Source organism: Cervus canadensis, chromosome 18 (genome assembly GCF_019320065.1).
Source record: "Cervus canadensis isolate Bull #8, Minnesota chromosome 18, ASM1932006v1, whole genome shotgun sequence".
In the NCBI taxonomy this organism is placed as follows: Eukaryota; Metazoa; Chordata; class Mammalia; order Artiodactyla; family Cervidae; genus Cervus; species Cervus canadensis.
The window spans coordinates 62,125,860-62,146,305 of record NC_057403.1 but is presented as its reverse complement, the minus strand read 5'-3'; the positions used below and the strand labels follow the sequence as shown (position 1 = coordinate 62,146,305).

Genomic DNA, 20,446 nt, shown 5'->3' with positions numbered 1-20,446 from the left:
TCTATCTGACAGGCTGTGCTGCCTACCGGAGCTTGCCTGCAGCAACAGTGAGGAAGGGCAGATCTATCTAGTCACTGGCGCTCGGGGTGCTGGAGGTCCTCAGAGGCAGCCAGCAGCAAGGACCCAAAGACGCGTGCTCTGCCTGCAATCCTGCTCCTGAGACTTCCAGGGGAGATCAGTCACACTGATCCCAAGATCTATGATTTCCAGACTCAGACCTGCTCTTAAAGCTGCTCAGAAGTCCTGGGGAGTGACTCTAGGGAGCTCCCCTTTCCCATTTCCCAGAGACTGTTCCAGCCACCACCACACTCCTTGAGTCCCTAACATCATCTCCTCTTTCCTGTTTTAAGAACAATCAAGTAGGAACCCTCTGAACTTCCAGGCCATTCTCCCCATGTGGAGGCTCTATGCCTGTGTACTCTGAAAAGTCAAAGTGAAAGGGAAGTCGCTCAGTCATGTCAGACTCTTTGCGACCCCATGGACTGTAGCCCAGCAGGCTCCTCCGTCCATGGGATTTCCCAGGCAAGAATACTGGAGTGGGTAACCATTTCCTTCTCGAGATGATCCTCCCGACCCAGGGATGGAACCCGGGTCTCCCGCACTGTGGAGTCATTGGGGACCTCCACCAGGTGGTTTCAGAAGAGGAGTAAGACAGTCCAAATGCAGTGGGAGAAGGCAGGAGCCAGAGTGTGCGAGGGACGCAGCAAGTGAGGGCAGACTCTTGGAGCAACCACAAGGGAAAGGCTACAATAGCAGGAGGGGGTGCACCTGGAGAAGTGAGACTGCTGGGGCGGTGGAACAGGATGGGTGGGATCCGAGCTCAAGGAGGGCACTGGTTCTGGAGCAGAAGCTACCAGAGCACACGAGCTCTAAGCACAGAAAGCCCGTTTAGCGCGCCTCGCAGAAGCGCTCGCACAGAACGCGTTCCTTCCCTGACTATTTGAAGACAGACTGAGTTAGCGCCAACACCAATCGGAAATAGACGGACACTGAGCTGCAAGAACTCAAAAACTCTACTCAGACAAAGTTGTAATGGCAACTAACAAACCAATGAAGACACGGAGTTCTAAACACGGCTAAATATGGGCCACAGGATGGGTCACGGGTGTGACCAGCTGCACCTCACGGCACGTCAACGTGGACAGGGGAGGGTGGTGGGGCCTGGAGAGGCCGGCTGACATGTTAACTGTGATGCATAAATCTGAATCTTACAACGGGAGGGTAAGTGCCGAAGGTACAAATCTTCACCCCCTCGGGGGCTTTATCTGTATTGGTAGTTGATGCTGCGGTCTGCGTTTCTGCCTTAACCCCCTTGTGATGACTGGGAGGAGCTGGGAGGGCCGCACGTGTGCTCTGGTAGCTTCTATTCCAAAACTAATGCACTCCTTGAGCTGAAGATTCCACCCATCCTTTTCTACCTCCTCAGCATCTCACTTCTTTAGATACACCTCCTTCTTCTATTTTAGCTTTTCCCTTTGTAGTTGCTCCAAGAGTCTGCCCTCACTTGCTGCATCCCTCACACACCCTGGCTCCCGCCTTCTCCCACTGCATTTGGACTGTCTTACTCCTCCTCTGAAACCACCTGGTGGAGGTCCCCAGTGACTTCCTAGTTACTGAAGGCAAAAGAACTTTTTCTCTCTTTTGTTGTAGGTTTTGGGGATGTGGGAGTCCTGGATATTTTTGCTGGATTGAGACCATTATTTAGAGCTAAAAGTTTCAGAAAAGTAAGGGTCACCTGGAAAGCTCACTCAAAGCAAAGGATAGCAGGAGAGGCACAGAGAAATCTAAGACGCTTTTCAGTGCTCTGTAACCAGAAGTAGCAGGCCTGGGCTCTGAAGCCAAGGAGCTATGCTCCTGTTGGCTTACCCCTCACTAAACTGCCATTTCTAGTCTTCTGTAGTTTTTGTTTTAAATAAGGTACTTCAGAGGCTTTCCCAGTAAGTACATACTGATCTTAGGGTTTAACAGCTACATTATATTCCACTGTGTAGATATATTATATTTCATTAGTCATATGTTACTGGGTATTTAGGCTCTGAATTTTCAGTTTTGCTATAGCAAAAAAAAGTTGTAATGCTTTCTCATAGAAAAAAAAACTATCATTAGTCATATTTTGGTGTAGTACCACAGAACAATATACAAAATGATCCAAATAGCTATTAAAATACTCCTTTCTTAATAAGAAAAATAAGAAAAAAACATAGGAAAAAAAAAAGAGTGCTCGCTTCGGCAGCACATACACTAAAATTGGAACGATACAGAGAAGATTAGCATGGCCCCTGCGCAAGGATGACACGCAAATTCGTGAAGCGTTCCATATTTTTAAACCGATCACCAGCCCAGGTTGGATGCATGAGACAAGTGCTTGGGCCTGGTGCATTGGGAAGACCCAGAGGGATCGGGTAGAGAGGGAGGTGGGAGAGGGGATCGTGATGGGGAATACATCTAAATCCATGGCTGATTCATGTCAATGTATGACAAAAATCACTACAATATTGTAAAGTAATTAGCCTCCAACTAATAAAAACAAATGGAAAAAAAAAATAATAATAAAAAACAAACAAGCAAAAAAAGAAAAAATACTTCCTTTTCCAACTATGTATCTGTATAAGATTGGCTTTTTTGCATATAATTCAACCTAAGTAACATATTTTAAAACAGCTTGAATGGAGCAGCAGATCTGAGAATCCAGTTATCTCCTATTAAGATATGCATGTGTGCTTAGCTGTGTCCAACTTTTTGCAACCCCATGGACTACAGCCCACCAGGTTCCTCTGTCCATGGAATTTCCCAGGCAAGAATACTGGAGTGGGTTACCATTTCCTTCTCCCCCAATCTAGTGATCAAACCTGTGTCTCTGGCATCTCCTGCAATGGCAGGCGGGTTCTTTTTCACTGCGTCACCTGGGAAGTCAATCTTCTATTAAACCAGACGTTAAAGAGAGAAAATCACAGCAGGACTCTAATTTTTTTTGGTAAACATAGTTATTTATATTATGTTAACATGTATCGGAGTTCATGATTGTTATTTGAAAATGAATTAATAAATATTTTAAAGCTGTTCTCAGTTTTAACTTTTTACACTATAAATGGCAGTTTTAAACCATCTCAACAATTTTGAAGAGTGCTAAGAGGTCCTGAAAACAAAAAGTCTGAGAACTGCCAAGCTGGGTAAAATGCATACAAGCTTCTTTTCTCCAATGCGGGGGGTTGGTGGGGGGGGGGAGCCAGACTCTTATTAATGTGAATTAATAATTCACACCACCAGCTCCAAAATAGCTAAGCTTTTCAGAGGCTGATATGCTATGAAGTGAATCAAGTGTGTTGAAGTTTTAGTCAGTCTGTGCATTTAATTCTGCCCACCTCCTCCCCAACTCTTAGCAAAAAAAAAAAACAAACACAACAAAACCATCAAATTTCATACCTTGTGTTTGCCAAACCATGAAGCCAGTTTTGTTTTGTTTTTTTTACACGCCTTTGCCACCTTTAAGGAGTTTCCCTGACCATCACCACCTCCACATTATACAAAGGCAAGTGGCTCAACTTCTATCAGATTCTCCTATCTTTTCTCCAGGGATACCAACCCTGAGCACACTTGGAGACATATTCAGGACCGTTAGAAGTAACTGGTTTTGAACTCAGAATAAAATAACAACTACCTGTGGCCCAACAGGGATGTGCTTCATGGTCTCCTTGACTACGGTCAATTTCAAGAGGGCCAGAGTTTCATAAATACAATCTGAAGTTTTCAATGTTTGTTGATTGTGCTATCCAACTCCACATTTGCACTGCTAATGGATATACTCCAACGAAAGATGAAAATGATCCACTGAGAGACAACTAGTTTTCTACTTGGTTGAATCTTGAATACTTTCTATCTTTTTAAATGCTGGTCTCCCAATAGAGCTTGGAGTACCTGTTTTGTGACGTACCCACATACTTCTTACCAAATCAAATAAAAAATGACTTCTGGAAGGATGTCCCTTCTGAAAGTAAATACAAGGGTCCTTATACTATAAAATAGCTTTATTTCACAGATGTGGTGACTTTGGAGTAGAAGTCAGGGAGCGCTGGAAGTGACTCTAAAGAGAATGATGTATCTAATTAGTCAACCACTGACTGGGTGCTGAATCACATGGCTGGGTAGTGAATAAAGTTCCTTGGAGCCAAAGTAATGGGATAAATCCTAAATTCTGGCCTTAGATGAGTAAGAAAAGCTGTAGGGAAAACAGAGCAAAAAAAAAAAAAAGAAATCTATGGTACTGGCAGATCAAAGAAAGCATAAAGCATGATCCCCCTTGAGATCAATTACCCATGTAGAATTATATCTCCTTGTTAACTGTATCGTAATACAAACAATGTTGTGTTTAACTGGGATCCATGTAACTCATATCAGTTGCCAAAGCACATCAGGGCCTCCAGACTACTAGACTCTCCTATTCAGACTTAAATAGAATTAGTTCATCTATCATCTCATGTAGGAAAACACACGCACCCGCCCACTCTCTTCTGGATATTCTCAGAGTCTTTTACTAGTTGCTTTCAGTTTCTGTTTTTTTTTCAGTTGAGTTCAATTTACAGCCTCTGCTCTGTCACTCGACTTTAGCACACCATCTATACACGCGATGTTATATATATTGGTGCCCCTGACAGAGAGCAACCAATTCTGCCACCAGTGCAAAGCTGTGGGCCATATCACTTTTCCAGAAAGCTTCAGGAAGGGCAGTGGTGCTGGTGTGGAGGAGGGAAGCCTCCACCCAGCACAGTAACTGACTTAGAGTGGAACAGAGAATTAACCATCTCTCTTTTTGGGAGTCCGTGGGAACTCTTCACCAGCTAGTTCTTCTCTGAAGGTCCTACAGTAGTCAAGAATTCTCAATATACATGTAATTTTTCTAGGCGGCAGGTCCGTAATTTTCCTTGGATTTTCAAAAACCTCAAGGTCCAAGAACTTTATATTTAGGTGAAAACATCAAAGTGCACTCTAATAGTAAACAACTGTCTCCCCATTAGGTAACTGAATAAGTAATAGGAAAATGAAAATTAAAGCTATAGGAAAAGTTGCAATGTAATAGTAAACAAGGACATACTGTTTCACACCCATGAAAATGGCAATACTGAAGTCTGCCAATGCCAAGGACTGGAGCAATAGGAACTCTCACTTGCTGCTAGACTGATTCAACCACTTCAAAAACAAACTGACATTATCTTTTTTTTTTTTTTTTGACATTATCTTCTTAGGTTAACATTTAAACACATTCTAGACCCAGTCATTCTTAGAGCAGTTTTCAAACTGTTGCTGTTAATCTAATGGATCATGAGTCAATTTTGTGGGTACAACCAGTATTTTATTTTAATAAAAGTAAATGGAACAAAATGTTATATTTTTACCTCATTACACACAAATAGTGCATTTTGTCTTATTATATTTCTTCCTACGGGGTCATGGTTAAAAACACTTCCCAAAACAGACCTGGAGTAACACCTACACGTGTGCATAAGGAAAGGTGGAGGGGAATGTTCAACTTGTTCAGTGTTAAGATGCATTTTGGGCTGTCCTTTCAAATATACCACTCCTTCCCCAATCTCCTTCCTAAAACCACTCATTAATTCAACAAATATTTATTAAGTGCCTGTTTCTAACATAAATTCTTCTGGGTGCTGCTGATACAGAGGTAAGTAAACCAAGTAAGCTGGGTTCCCACTGGTGGGGCTTATGACCTCAACATGTAAACATACACGGTTCTGAGCACAGTGACAATATCCAACCACCACCCAGTACTGAGAACTTTCATAGGTGAAATTCTGGGTTGAAGTCACAGATTCAGGTCCCCATAAACGCCTCCCAGAGTAATATTGCTATCAGAGTTTGTTACTTTGGGACAAGAAGAAGTCCAGCAGGAACTAAAAACTCCATCTCAAAACAATGTTAGGTCAGATATTACAAAAACTTAGAAAGGGATAAGAACTAGAAAAGTTCAGAGAATGAAACATTTACAATACACAATAGAACTCCCAGGGCACCTGTAGCCTCCATAAATATACCACGGAAAAAAAAATCTGAACGCATGGCACGGGCATGTTTTCAACTAGGCTGGGCTCTTTCTGAATTTCTCATGTCAGTTTCCTCTGGTTTCTCTGGTTTCCTTGTATTTGTTTTCAGAACTTTTGTTATTTTTTTGCTCTTTTCCTTCTACTATTCTGCAATGTGCAGCTATGGCACGGATTGGAGTGACGGCTAAGAAAAACAAGCAAAAGAGCTTGTCTTGACCAATTCCCATAACTACAGGAAGTTATTTGTATAAGATGAAGAAACTCAGAAAAACCCAGGTATTCAATGAAGCTGTTCTTTCCCAGAGGTCCTTTTGCTACCATCAGACACTTGCTATTTCCTGGAGTGTATGGTCTATACAAATTAGGTGATGATAGCCAAATGGGACAGTCCTGGGTCACCATTACATTCTCCTGTTTTTACCTGTCTGACCTACAGGCTTTAAGGCAAAAATGTCCTTTGCAGCAGAAAAGAAATCCCTCTGTGATGGCTCTGTGTAGCCTGTGGTGCAGCATCCCACTCTGGGCAGAGAGGTGGGGTCAGGCTACAGCTCTGGGAGTGCTGACGCCAACACTGTGCTGAAAGGTCAATAAAGCAGAAATTAAAACACAGCTTCCCAATTTTTTAAAGAGTCACCTCCTGCCTTCCTTCTAGGAAAAGCACCCTTATGTCCTGGATATTCCTGGACAAGCCCAGCTTTTTTACTTCACTCCTTAATGTATTAACTATATCTGACTTATTATTTTTAAAGTTTTATTTATTCGCTGCACAGGGTCTCAGTTGTAGCATGCGGAATCTCATCTGCAGCATGTGGGATCGAGTTTGCCAACCAGGAATCAAACCTGGATCCTATGCATTGGCAGCATGGAGTCTTAGCCACTGGACCACCAGGGAGGACCTCCTTATTATTATTATTTTCAAAAATTTTGGCAAAGGCATTTATTTAGGGGAAAAAAACCACAAAGCTTATTTCACATATCGTAATGCCTTTAGGACTGTCCATGCTGTTGGCTTATTGTTTAATACCACTGTATGACTTTTCTGGTAAATAAAACTACAAAAGAAAAAAATTTTGTTGCAGCAGTTGTGCTGATTTTTGGTTTATAAAATATACTCACCATAGCTCCAAAAAAAGCGTGGCATGATCTCCAACACAAGCTATGAGCTGAGGTACCTTCCAGAAGCATACACTCTGCTCTTCATTCCTATACCTATTAAGCAAACCTAAGTGAAGGATCTGTTCATGGATGGGAAAAGAATGACTTCATTATGAAAATATAGTTCACTGTGTGCTCTCCTACTAATGACTATAAATCTTCTGCCCTACAGGGTTGTTTTGTATAGAAGAGAGAATAAAGCTTTTAGAAATAGTGATATTACATGGAACCTGAGGCAAAGGAGTGGACCTCAGTGGCTACAGCAAGAGCACCAGCTCTTGTTACTACGGCAGTGGCAGATCTTATGGCAATGGAGGGGCTCATGAGCAAAGTGTGGATTTGAAATCCACCTGCTTGCCTCTGATGACCCAGAGGTGAATGAGCTGAGAACACTAAAAGAGCAACCACAGGGAAACAGATGAAACGATTGGCCATCTTCATTCAGGAAGGAAGAAATATTTGGTGTAATGCTCTTTACCTTATCATTAGAGTCAGATTTGGCCTTTTTTCTTTTAATGTTTATTTTCTTTAGAGAAAAACATAAATCAAAGAATGAGATGGAGATGGAAATCTTTAAAATAGCAAAATGGCTTCATGCATGAAAGTATGAGCACAAACCCATTCTGTGGCCTCCTCTTGTGACGCTCACCTTCCAAATTGCTTACTAAATATTTATTGCTCATCTAATACACAATCTATGGGGAGCCTGAACAAATGCAGGAAGCTTTTTACCCACAAAGAAATGGTGTTTGGGCAGGATATTTGTATTCTGGCAACTGTCCAGAACTGCTCAGCATTGACAAATGGGAAACTGATGTGAGTTTCCCATAGATCCTCATTCATCTGTTTAATAAATGTTCACTGACAAACCATTATGAACCAAGTACTAGACCGAGAAGAGTGAACAGATTTGATTCGTGCCCTCAGGGAATTAACCATCTAGTGAGGGAGAAGAGAGGTGAAAAAATAAAATAGACAACAAAATCTATGTACTTACAAGTTGAGGTAAGTTCTACAAAAGAAAAGAATCAGGGACTATGAGAGAGAAAGACAGTGGGAACCGAATTTATTGAAGAGGTGTATCCTGAGGTTCTTCTCCCCTCTAAATGTAAGTATCTAAAATAAAATAATTTTTGAAAATCTATTACTTTAAGCACCTTTCTGCCAGAAGAAAAGATAAGGGCCTTATTAAATCATTTACATGTTTTAAATGGTAATTAATGCACAAGGCACAAAATTCAAATTGAAAATATGCCTTCCTTCCCTCTCTTATCTTTTAGTTACCAAATTCTGGCTCCTCTGAGACAAATGTTGTTATTAGTTCCTTGAGTATCTTTCTAGAGATAATATTAAACTAAAATGTAGGACAAGGCCATTCCTCTGAATTTTTTTTGGAAAATATATTTATTTTTCATAAAAATGCTACTTTTACTAACATGTAACGAGTTTATTCTAGAGAAGGGAATGGCTACCCACTCCAGTACTTTTGCCTAGAGAATTCCATGGACAGAGGAACCTGGCAGTCTACAGTCCATGGCGTTGCAAGAGCCAGACATGACTTAATGACTGATACTTTCACTTTCAATGAGTTCATTACTACCTGAATGATTTCTTAGCTTTAATTTCTAATACAAGAACAGATATCAAAAGCTCTTTGGGGTTCTCAGTAATTTGTATGCATGTAAAGAAGTCCTAAGACCAACCAGTTTGAGAACCACTAAACTAGGCATTTATAAAGGTATATCAGGACTTCCCTGGTGGTCCAGTGACCAAGAATCTGCCTTCCACTGCAGGGGATGCCTGTCTGAGCCTTGGTCTAAGCCCACATGCCGCAACCAGACACCAGCGTACTGCAAGAGGAGGTCCGAGCACACTGCAACAAAGACTCCATGCAGTCAAAATAAATTTCTTTAAAAATGTAAGTCAATTGTTCATTTTTAACCCTACTAAACCCTGGTCCACCTACTGCATTATTTTGGTAAAGGTTTTAGAGTATGTTCTGAGTAGATTGGCAACAAGATGGAAACCAAGTTACTTATCTGTAGCTACAATATGCTCTGGATTATTTGGCCTTCAACACATCACACATTTCACCATGGTGACTGGCTAGTTGTTTTCCTACAGCACCTTAAACGTTTAATATATTAGTAGGTGGAATTACTCAAAGCCCATAAAGAGTTTTCAGAAAGTAATTATATATATATGATAGCTGAAGCTGAATGGCAAAGTTAAACATATGCTTGTGGTGAGAGAATAATGAGAGAAGCTATTTTTAAAATCGAATAATGCAGTACTGGTGGAGTAGATTTTATGGACTAACCCTCCCACAATCAGATAACAATGAGAAATTCTGGGTAAAACTGGAAAAACAAGTATTTAAAGGCACTAAAGAGCAACCAAAACCAGGCAGAACACTGGAATGGAGTCAGTCACCAGAAAAGGGGACCCAGCTGACAGAGCCCAGCTACATACAGAGCTTGGCCTGTGGCACGCTCCAGTCCCTGAGGCACAGAGTGGCTACAACTCAAGCTGAAAACTGCATTTTCATGGCAGATCTGCCCAAGTCAAAATGCCATGATAATACTCTACCTACTTCCAAAGTGGGCTTCCCGGGTAGCTCAGCTGGTAAAGAATCCGCCTGCAATGCAGGAGACCCCAGTTCAATTCATGGGTAGGGAAGTTCCCCTAGAGAAGGGACAGGCTACCCACTCAGTATTCTTGGGCTTCCCAGGTGGCTCAGATGGCAGAGAATCTGCCTGTAATGTGGGAGACCTAGATTCAATATCTGGGTTTGGAAGATCCCCTGGAGGAGGGCATGGCAACCCACTCCAGTACTCTTTCCTGGAGAATCCCCATAGACAAAGAAGCCTGGCGAGCTATGGGGTCGCAGAGTTGGACATGACTGTGTGACTAACACACACACACACGCACACGTGCGTGCTCAAACTTCCAAAGAAGCAGCCTGCAGTAATATTCATCACAGAATTTTCTTCCCTCTATTATAAATAGAAAGATGTATATGTGTTTTATGTCTGCGCACGAATAACTCAACACTGGGCGGGAGGCACACCTGCAAGCTCAAGACTGGGCCCAGGAGCGCTCACCAGTCTCGACAGAGTGTCAACTGACACTCTGCCAGAGGGTCCAGATCAGTGGGGCTTTCCAGCTCCCTAAGGAAGCAATGTACTGCTGCCTATAAATTTTAGATTTTAGACCTATTAGGAAAGATGTTTTGCTTAGACAAAAAGGAAAATAATTAGAAACAGGAGAGCTTTTCAAAACAACTTTTACACAGTCAACATTAAAAAAATCTCTTAAGCTCAGGCACAGAATACTGGCTTCTTTTCGTTTGTGACCCTCTATCCAGCCTAAACTTGCTATGTAACTGATCATGTGTAACAACTGATCATGAACAAAAGAGGCAGTTTGAACTTCAGCAGAAAAAATACACTTACGAAAGGGTCTGCTCCTCCTAAGACTGTTTTGATTAGAGTTATGAAGCCATTTTGTCCTTGACCAAGGGAACAATTCACCCATTCTGGCTGTAATAACCACTTCTATTTGAGACGAAAACTGTTTTTATCAGATTTCTAAATATGAAGAAGCCTCTAAAAACACACTGTTTATCAGAAAGCAAAACAGTAAATAAACTAAATGTCTCTATAGGGAAAATGGTTTTATAAATTATAGAACATTCAAAATAGAACACTATGCAGCCACTAAGAGAAATATCAAATAATCTATATGCACAACACAATATGTGTTAGTGTGTATATTTTTGTATTTTTAAGCAAAAATGACACTTTTTAAGAAAACAGGTTTGGATGACTTCATGTAACTAAAACCAACTGTTACACGTGCAGAAAAATCCCAAGCACAGATAAGTATATAAAGATTACTAAACGCTTAGGAAAAGGTCTAGAATAGAGCTGTTCAATTGAAATATAATGGAAACCACAAATAAGAGTCACAAATATAATTTAAAACTTTATAGTATCCATATTAAAGAATGTAAAGGTGAAGTGAATTTTAATTATCTATTGTATTTAACCCAATATATTAAAAATGTTACCACTTCAATAATGAAATGGATACAAAAACTGAGATGTTTGCTTATTTTCTTCTAACTGTTCAAAATTTAGTGCATATTTTACACTTACAACACATCTCAATTTAGAGTAGTCACATTTTAATGCTCAGCATTAAATGCTAAGCATCAAATATGCTTAATGAAGACTGTACTGAACAGAGGAGGTCTAGAAAAAAAAACAAATTATTAACTTTCATTTTGTTTTCTATATCTTTCTGCACTGTTTGAACTTTTTAAGCAACAGTTTAAATTGTTTTTACTTTCATGATACTTAAAAAAGTGACTGTTTAAATATAATCAAGACAGATTAAAAAACCTAAACACACACACCAGAACGATGAGGGAAAGAAAGAAAAAACCATCTCAACCTTAGGATAGGGAAACTTCTTAGGAAACAAAAAGCACTAACCATTTAAAAAAAAAAAAAAACATAAATAAACCAAACGAACAAAATTTAAAATTTCTGCTCATCGGAACATACCATAGGACTTCTGGTGGTCCAGTGGTTAACAATCTGCCTGCCAATGCAGGGGACGCGGGTTCAGTCTCTGGTCAAGGAAGATCCCACATGCTGTGGGCAACTAAGCCCGTGCGCCACAGCTACTGAGCCCAAGCGCTACTGAAGCCTGCAAGCTCAAAAGCCTGTGCTCTGCAACAAGAGAAGCCACCACAACGAGACACCCACGCACCACAACTAGAGAGAAGCCCCTGCTCGCCACAACTAGAGAAAAAGCCCTCGTAAAGCAAAGACCCCGCACAACAAAAATAAATAAATGAATTAAAAAAAACGAACACACACCATAATGGCCAAGTGGTAAAGAATCCACCTGTCAATGAAGGGACACAGGTTCAGTCCCTGGCTGGAGAAGAGTCCACAAACTGTGGAGCAACTAAGCCCATGTGCCCCAATTACTGAAGCCTTCGTGCCCTGGAGCCCATGCTCTACAAGAAGAGCCGCTGCGATGAGAAGCCTGAGACCCGCACCTAGAGCAGCCCCCACTGTCCGCACCTAGAGAGCAGCCCCCACTGTCCGCACCTAGAGAGCAGCCCCCACTGTCCGCACCTAGAGAGCAGCCCCCACTATCTGCACCTAGAGAGCAGTCCCTACTGTCCACAGCTAGAGCAGTCCCCACTGTCCGCACCTAGAGAGCAGCCCCCACTGTCCACACCTAGAGCAGTCCCTACTGTCCACACCTAGAGCAGTCCCTACTGTCCGCACCTAGAGAGCAGCCCCCACTGTCCACACCTAGAGAGCAGCCCCCACTGTCCACACCTAGAGAGCAGTACCTACTGTCCGCACCACCAGAGGCAGCCCCCACTGTCTGCACCTAGAGAGCAGTCCCTACTGTCCACAGCTAGAGCAGTCCCCACTGTCCGCACCTAGAGAGCAGCCCCCACTGTCCACACCTAGAGAGCAGCCCCCACTGTCCACACCTAGAGAGCAGTACCTACTGTCCGCACCTACAGAGCAGCCCCCACTGTCTGCACCTAGAGAGCAGTCCCTACTGTCCACAGCTAGAGCAGCCCCCACTGTCCGCACCTAGAGCAGCCCCCACTGTCCGCACCTAGAGAGCAGCCCCCCACTGTCCGCACCTAGAGGAAGCCCCCACTGTCCGCACCTAGAGAGCAGCCCCCACTGTCCGCACCTAGAGAGCAGCCCCCACTGTCCGCACCTAGAGAGCAGTCCCCACTGTCTGCACCTAGAGAAAGCCCACTCACAGCAACAGAGACCCAGTGCAACCAAAAATAATGTAATTGTGAGCTAAAAAAACATAAACAGAAATACTCAGTAATAGCATTTATATCTGACAAAGTACACATATACAGAATATATATTAAGAACTCCTACAATTCAACAAATTGATGAACAACTGAATAAAAAATGAGACTGGAGGACACATTTCACAAAAGAAGGCATACAAATGGCCAATAAGCACATGAAAAGATGTCATTATTATTAGTCTTCAGAGCAATGCAAATGAAAACCCACACCCACCAAAATAAAAAAAGACTGACAAAACCAAACGTGGACCAGGATATGGACCAAGTGGAACTCTCACACACGCTGGCAAGAATATAAAATAATGCACTCACTTTGGAGAACTGTTTGGCAATCTGTTTTTCACATTAAATACACACCTACCCTGTGACCTAGCAATCCTATTCCTAGGTATTTATTTACCCAAAAGAAATAAAAACATATGTCTTCAAAAAGATTTGGAAACAACCCAGACACCCATCAACAGGATGGATAAACTGGCATATTCTCATACAATGGAAATAAATGAATATGACACAGTAACATGGGTGAGTCTAAAAAACATTATGCTGAGTAAGAAAAGCCACGAACAAAAGAGTTACACAACATATGACTGATATACCTCAAACTTTGGAAGAGGAAAACTACCATATCGTAATGAGTGGTTGCCTGGGGCAGAAGGTGCCAGGGGAGGGGGGAAGAGAACCACCTGAGAAAAGGCATGAGGAAGCTTTCTGGGGAGATGGAGTCACACCACACAGACCTCATTTCAGGAGGGGCTCCATGGATATATACAATTGTTGTAACTCAATGAATTGAACACTAAGGCTCCTGTGATAACTATCCTATACTCTGTTAAGAAAGTCAAATTCTGTGGGGAACCAAAAAGCACTCAACAGATGTTGTTTAATACATCTTCTATGTAGATGAAGACTCAGAAAATAACGAAGCTTAGAATATGGGGACTGTCGCTAAAATGCTCTCCACCATTCTTGAGTTTACATGAAATGTAATGAAAGGATACTAACCACAACTAAAATGATATCCTTATCTCTCTACAATCTTGCCTTATTTATATTTCACCCCTTTCTAGCATATCTCAATATATAGCTATTAACAAGGTATCTAGCTGAAATAACAAAAGAAGAAAAAAAAAGATGGCAAAGAAGAGAAAAACTAAGTATGAGAGAAGATACAGAAAGATCTTCCTGTGTTCAAGTACAATCTAGTCAATTTAGTTTCAAAGGAGGAGAAACATGAAGCCATTAAATATGCTCTTAACTGAAAGTCAGAGGAATCATTCAAGAAGTCTTTTCCCACTGGCCATACCCAGTTCACTCAGTTCTATTTTTTTTCCTTTCAGTAAAAACTGTTAGAAAATCCCCACAAGCTCCCCGAAAGCAACAGAGAGGAAGTCACCCCAAATTGCCTTAGCAGTAACTAGAATATCATGCCAAGTGGCAGAATGTTTAGCTCAGGTCTCTGTAACATCTCCTGTATCTACTCCATTTACTGCACACAACTTAGATGGCAGTCACCAGCAACAGCCTGAACTCTTTAACAATAACAGTGTGTGTTACACAACAAAATCCTTTACGTACACTTTAACCCAGGGAAAGTGAAAGTGTTAGTTGATCAGTTGTGCACAACTCTTTGTGACCTCCTTGGACTGTACCTCACCAGGCACCTCGGTCCATGGGATTTCCCAGGCAAGAATACTGGAATAGGTTGCTATTTCCTTTTCCAGGGGATTTTCCTGATTCAGGGACCGAACCTGAGTCTCCTTACTGCAAGCAGATTCTTTCCTGTCTGAGCTACCCAGTACCTACACTGAATGGAGAAAACCACCAAAGAGTTATCCATAAGGAAACTCAAAGTTAAGTGCAGGAAATGCTGAGGGAATACCATGTGCTTCCTGACTAGAAAACAAGGCTTCTAAGTACACATCAGAGCTTTTGTTCACTGTACAAAGATGTGTATTGTGAAATGTCTTGTTATAGAAACAACACTTTTACAACAAGAGGACAACTCAACCTGAAATAAAGGAAATAGCAGGAGTTGTGAAATACGTCCTGTGGAATGAGTAAGGAACTTCCCACATGTCTATGTGTGAATGACATGATCAAACTGAAATGAAGTGTCATTCTAATCACATGAATAGACATTACGGTTTATTTCTGGGGTCAACCACTTGCTGAACACAAGATGTGGAACCAAAAACATTCTGCTTTTAAGATTAAGACTGATAGGAGCATACATATAAGCCAAAAAAATGAAATCTCCTTAGATCTGAGTTTACCTAAGACTTTAAAAAAAATAGTGATCATTAATAAAATCTATTTATTTATTCATCCATCCAAGGAATGCCTATAAATTATTTTCCATGTACCAGAATGGGTATTAAAGAAAAAAAAGAAGACACAAGACCTACATCCTCAAGTTCACAGACCAACATGTAAACTGACAAAGGACAGTACGGCAAGTGTTGCAATAAAGGCTATTAACAGATGCAGTGGGAAACAAGTATTACTTAAAGTTTCCAGATAAAGACACAGACACTGCCTCTGGCTGATTTACACAGAAAAGGAATTTACTTAAAAGATACTGGGGTGGAGGAGATATTAGGCTTTGAAGCATTCACAGAACATATACCAAGCCAGACCACATCCAGGGTCATAAAACTAATGTCAATAAATTTAGAAGAGGTAAAGGGGACTTTCCTGGCAGTCCAGTGGTGAAGACTGCACTTCTACTGCAGGGGACATGTATTCAGAATATATAAAGAACTCTTACAACTCAATAATAGAAAAACAATCCAATTAAAAACGAGGAGCAGATCTGAATAGACTGTCTCCAAAAAAGATACACAAATGGCTAATAAGCACATGAACATGATCAATATCATAAGCCACCGGGGAATTTCAAATCAAAATTACAGTAAGATGGCACTTCACATCCCCAAAGATAGTTATGACCAAAAAGAGGGATAGTAACAGTACTGATGCGGATGTGGAAAAGTAGTACATTTGTGGAAATGTTTTCTTGGAAAACAGCTGCAAGCTCCTCAAAGAGTTAAACACAGTTACCATATGACCCCACTCCCTTCCACTCCCAAGAGAAATGAAAACACATGTCCACAGAAAACCTTGTATACAAATACTTACAATCTTATTCATAAGTCAAAAAGTGGAAACTGACTTGAATGTCCACCAACTAATAACAGATAGCCATACAATGGGCTATTATATGGCTTCCCTGGTGGCTCAGATGGTAAAGAATCCACCTGCAATGTGAGAGACCTGGGTTTGATCCCTGGGTTGGGAAGATCCCCTGGAGGAGAGCATGGCAACCCACTCCAGTATTCTGGCCTGCAGACTCCCCAGAGGAGTCTGGCAGGCTACCAGTCCATGGGGTCACAGAGTCAGACATGATAAGAAATGAAACGTTCTACAATGTGAATGAACCTTAAAAACAGTATGCTACGTGAAAAAGCCAGAGACAAAAGATCATGTATTATACATTCCATTTATATGAAATGTTCAGAATAGGCAAACTCATAGAGAAAGAAACAGACTGGTGGCTGCCTAGGTTGGAAGTGAAAGGAATAGGTGGGGTGGGAGGAAATGGGAAGTGACAGCTAATGGGTGCAGGAGTTCTTGTGGGGGAGATGAAAATTATCTCAAATTGGTCATGGTGATGTTTGCAAAACTCTGTGACTATACTAAAAACCACTGATGTGTACACTTTTAGGGCGTGAATTATATGGTACGTCAATTGCATCACAGCAATGCTCAAAAAAAATCATCATAATCCTTCATATTAACAGGCTAAAGGAAAATAAATCACTTGACTATATCAATCTATACAAAAAAAGCAACTGACAAAATTTAACACCTACTTATGACAAAAATCCTGAAAAAAATCAGTAATAGAAGGGGCACTTATTCAACTTGATTAAAAGCATCTACAATACAAAAAGCCTACGGCTTTTTACATTACAGTGCACAGTTTTTACATGTACAGCTTACACATTATAGTGAAAGACTTACTGTTTCTCCCTAACACTGGGAACAAAGCAAGGATGTCTGCTCTCACTGCGCTTACTCAATACAGTGCTGTAAGTCTGAGCCAGAGTACTAAGGCAAGAAAAGGAAAAGGGAAGAGAGACAGAACAAGGGATAAAATTGTCCCTATTTGCAAGATTAACTAGGTAAAAACCCCAAGGAGTCTATTTTTAAAAATCCTAGAATATGTGAGTTAAGTTAATATCAATTATATTTCCACATACGAGCAATGAACATGTCAACACTAAAATTAAAAATACAGTAAGACGGAAACCCTGGCAGTCCAGTGGTTAGGACTCTGCAGTTTCATTGCCAAGGGCACAGGTTCAATCCCTGGTTGGGGGAACTAAGATCCTGCAACCCGTGTGATGCGAACAAATTGAAAAAAATAAAGTCAATTTTAAAAAAGAGAGAGCTGGAGTGGCTATACTGATATCTGACAAAATAGACTGTAGGATAGAAAAATGCTAATGAAGACAAAGATTAATTTAAAAATACAATGCCATTTATAATCATTCAAAAGAAAATGAAATATTAGGCATAACTCTAACAAATTATATATATAGGACTTACATGTTTAAAACTGCAAAATGCTAATAAAAATAAATGGAGACACATACAAAGTTCATGGATTGGAAGACTCAATATAATAAAGATATCAATACCCTCTGGACTGACTTATAGGTTTATATTAGTCTGCTTGGGCTGCCGCATAGCAGCATACCATAGACTAGTGGCTTAAATAATAGAAATACATTTCCTCATAGTTCTGGAGGCTGGAAATCCAAGATCAAGGTAAGACCTCTCTGGTTGGCAAACAAATACCTTCTTGCTGTGTCTTCACATGACCCCTTCTCTGTTAATATTTGCAGAGAGAGGTCTGGTGTCTCTTCCTCTTCTTATAAGGAGACTGATCCTGTGGGATGAGGACCCACCATCATAACCTCATTTAACATTATTTACTTTCTTAATACCTTATCCCAAAATACAGTCACACTGGGGGTTAAAGCCTCAAAATACAAATTTTTAAGAGAGGAGGGAGGAACACAATTCAGTCCATAACAAAGTTTAACATAGTTCCTATCAAAATTCTAGAGTTTTTCTAGACACCGACAAAATTATTTTAAAATTTATTTGGAAAGGCAAAAAAACTAGAAGGGGTTTTTAAAAATACTTCTGAAATGAAATAATGAAGTGGGAGGAATCAAACGACCAGATCTCAAGATTTATTTTATAGATCAGTAATCAAGACTGTGGGACACACACATGTGAATGGAACAGAGAAGCCAGAAATAGACAGAACTACACAAATAAGCTGAATTATTTTTTGACAAAAGGGCAAAAGCAATTCAAAGACAGCCCTTTCCACAAATGCCACAAAGAAGATGGCACAGGCAAAAAATAAATAAAATGAAACAAAAATTTAAAAAATCATCCTTGACCTAAATCACATGCCTTATGCAAAAAATAACTCAAAAACAGTTCATGAAATTAAATGTAAAACATTAAAAAAAAATCAAAGAAAAATCTGCGGGATCTAGGACTAGCAAAGAATTCTTAGACTTGACACCCAAAAGAAAATCCATAAAAGGAGAAACTGATAAACTGGACTTCATCAAAATAAAAAACATATGCCCTGTGAAAAAATATTCTTAAAAGGATAAGACAGCTATACATTGGAAGAAAGGATCTGCAAACAATATCTGATAAAGGACAAATATCTAGAATTTATAGACAACTCTTAAAACTCAGCAGTAAGAAATTTAAACAATCCAGTTAGAAAATGGGCAAAAGACATCAACACTCATTTCACCAAAGAGGATATATAGATGGCAAAAGAGCACATGAAAAAGTATTTAACACCTTAGGGAAATATATTTATATGCCATTAGAGAAATATAAATTAAAATCTTAATGAAGTACCACTACACACCTACTGGAGTGGCTAAAATAAACAATAATGACCACGCCAAATGTTGGTCAGAATGCAGAGAAACTGAATCCCTTACACACTACTGGTGGGAATGTAAAATGGTGCAGCCCCTTTGGAAAAGTTGGACAGTTTCTTATAAAAGTATACATTCAACTACCATCAGTTCAGTTCAGTCGCTCAGTTGTGTCCGATTCTTTTGTGACCCCATGGACTGCAGCACACCAGGCCTCCCTGTCCATCACCAACTCCCGGAGTTTACTCAAACTCATGTCCATTGAGCCGGTGATGCCATCCAACCATCTCATCCTCTGTCGTTCCCTTCTCCTCGCGCCCTCAATCTTTCCCAGCATCAGGGTCTTTTCCAATGAGTCAGTTCTTCGCAACAGGTGGCCAAAGGATTGGAGCTTCAGCTTCAGTCCTCCCAGTGAATACTCAGGACTGATTTCCTTTAGGACTGACTGGTTTGATCTCCTTGCAGTCAAAGGGACTCTCCAGAATCTTCTCCAACACCACAATTCAAAAGCATCAATTCTTCGATGCTCAGCTTTCTTTATAGTCCAACTCTCACATCCATACATGACTACTGGAAAAACCATAGCTTTGACTAGACAAACTTTTGTTGGCAAAGTAATGTCTCTGCTTTTTAGTATGCTGTCTAGGTTGGTCATGGCTTTTCTTCCAAGGAGCAAGCATCTTTTAATTTCATGGCTGCAGTCACCATCTGCAGTGATTTGGGAGCCCCCAAATATAAAAGTCTCTCACTGTTTCCACTGTTTCCCCATCTATTTGCCAGGAAGTGATGGGACTGGACGCCACGATCTTCATTTTTTGAATGTTGAGTTTCAAACCAACTTTTTCACTCTCCTCCTACATGGTAGTTTCACTCTCAACTACCATATGACTCAGTAATTGACTCCCTCAGAGCATTTACCTCTGAGAAATGAAATTTTAATTGTGGTGAGAAGAATAATGGCCCCTCTCCCTGAAAGATATTCACTCCCTACCCTCCTGGAATCTGATTTAGTTACCTTACCTTCCATGGCAAAAGGGACTCTGCAGATGTGATTAAGGGTATGGTCCTTGAGACAGTGGAGATAATCCTGTGTGGATTATCAGTGTGGGCCCAATCTAATCAAAGAAGTCCTTACAAGCAGAGAACCTTTCCCAGCTAGGTTAGAGGTGAGATGACAGGAGGAACACACATTCCTAGCTTGAGAGGGTATCAACCAGCTGGTGCTGGCTTTGAAAACAGAAGGTGCCTCGAGTCAAGGAAAGCAGGTGGTCTCTGGACGCTGGGAAGGCCCAGATCTGACAGCAAGAAAATGAAGCCTGTAGTAGTCCTACAATCACTAGGAACACAGATCTGCTTTGATTTTAGCATGGTGAAACCAT

At 40.8% G+C, this 20,446-nt stretch overlaps 1 protein-coding gene and 1 non-coding gene across 2 annotated transcripts in view; one reads left to right on the top strand and one right to left on the bottom strand.

Annotated features, from left to right (window-relative positions):
• CFDP1 (craniofacial development protein 1) overlaps positions 1-20,446 on the bottom strand; it is a 98,686-nt gene that overhangs the window by 42,739 nt on the left and 35,501 nt on the right. The gene's annotated exons all lie outside the window — the stretch shown is intronic.
• LOC122421876 lies at positions 2,218-2,324 on the top strand. The gene has a single exon (XR_006263677.1). It is a non-coding gene; the product is annotated as a U6 spliceosomal RNA (small nuclear RNA).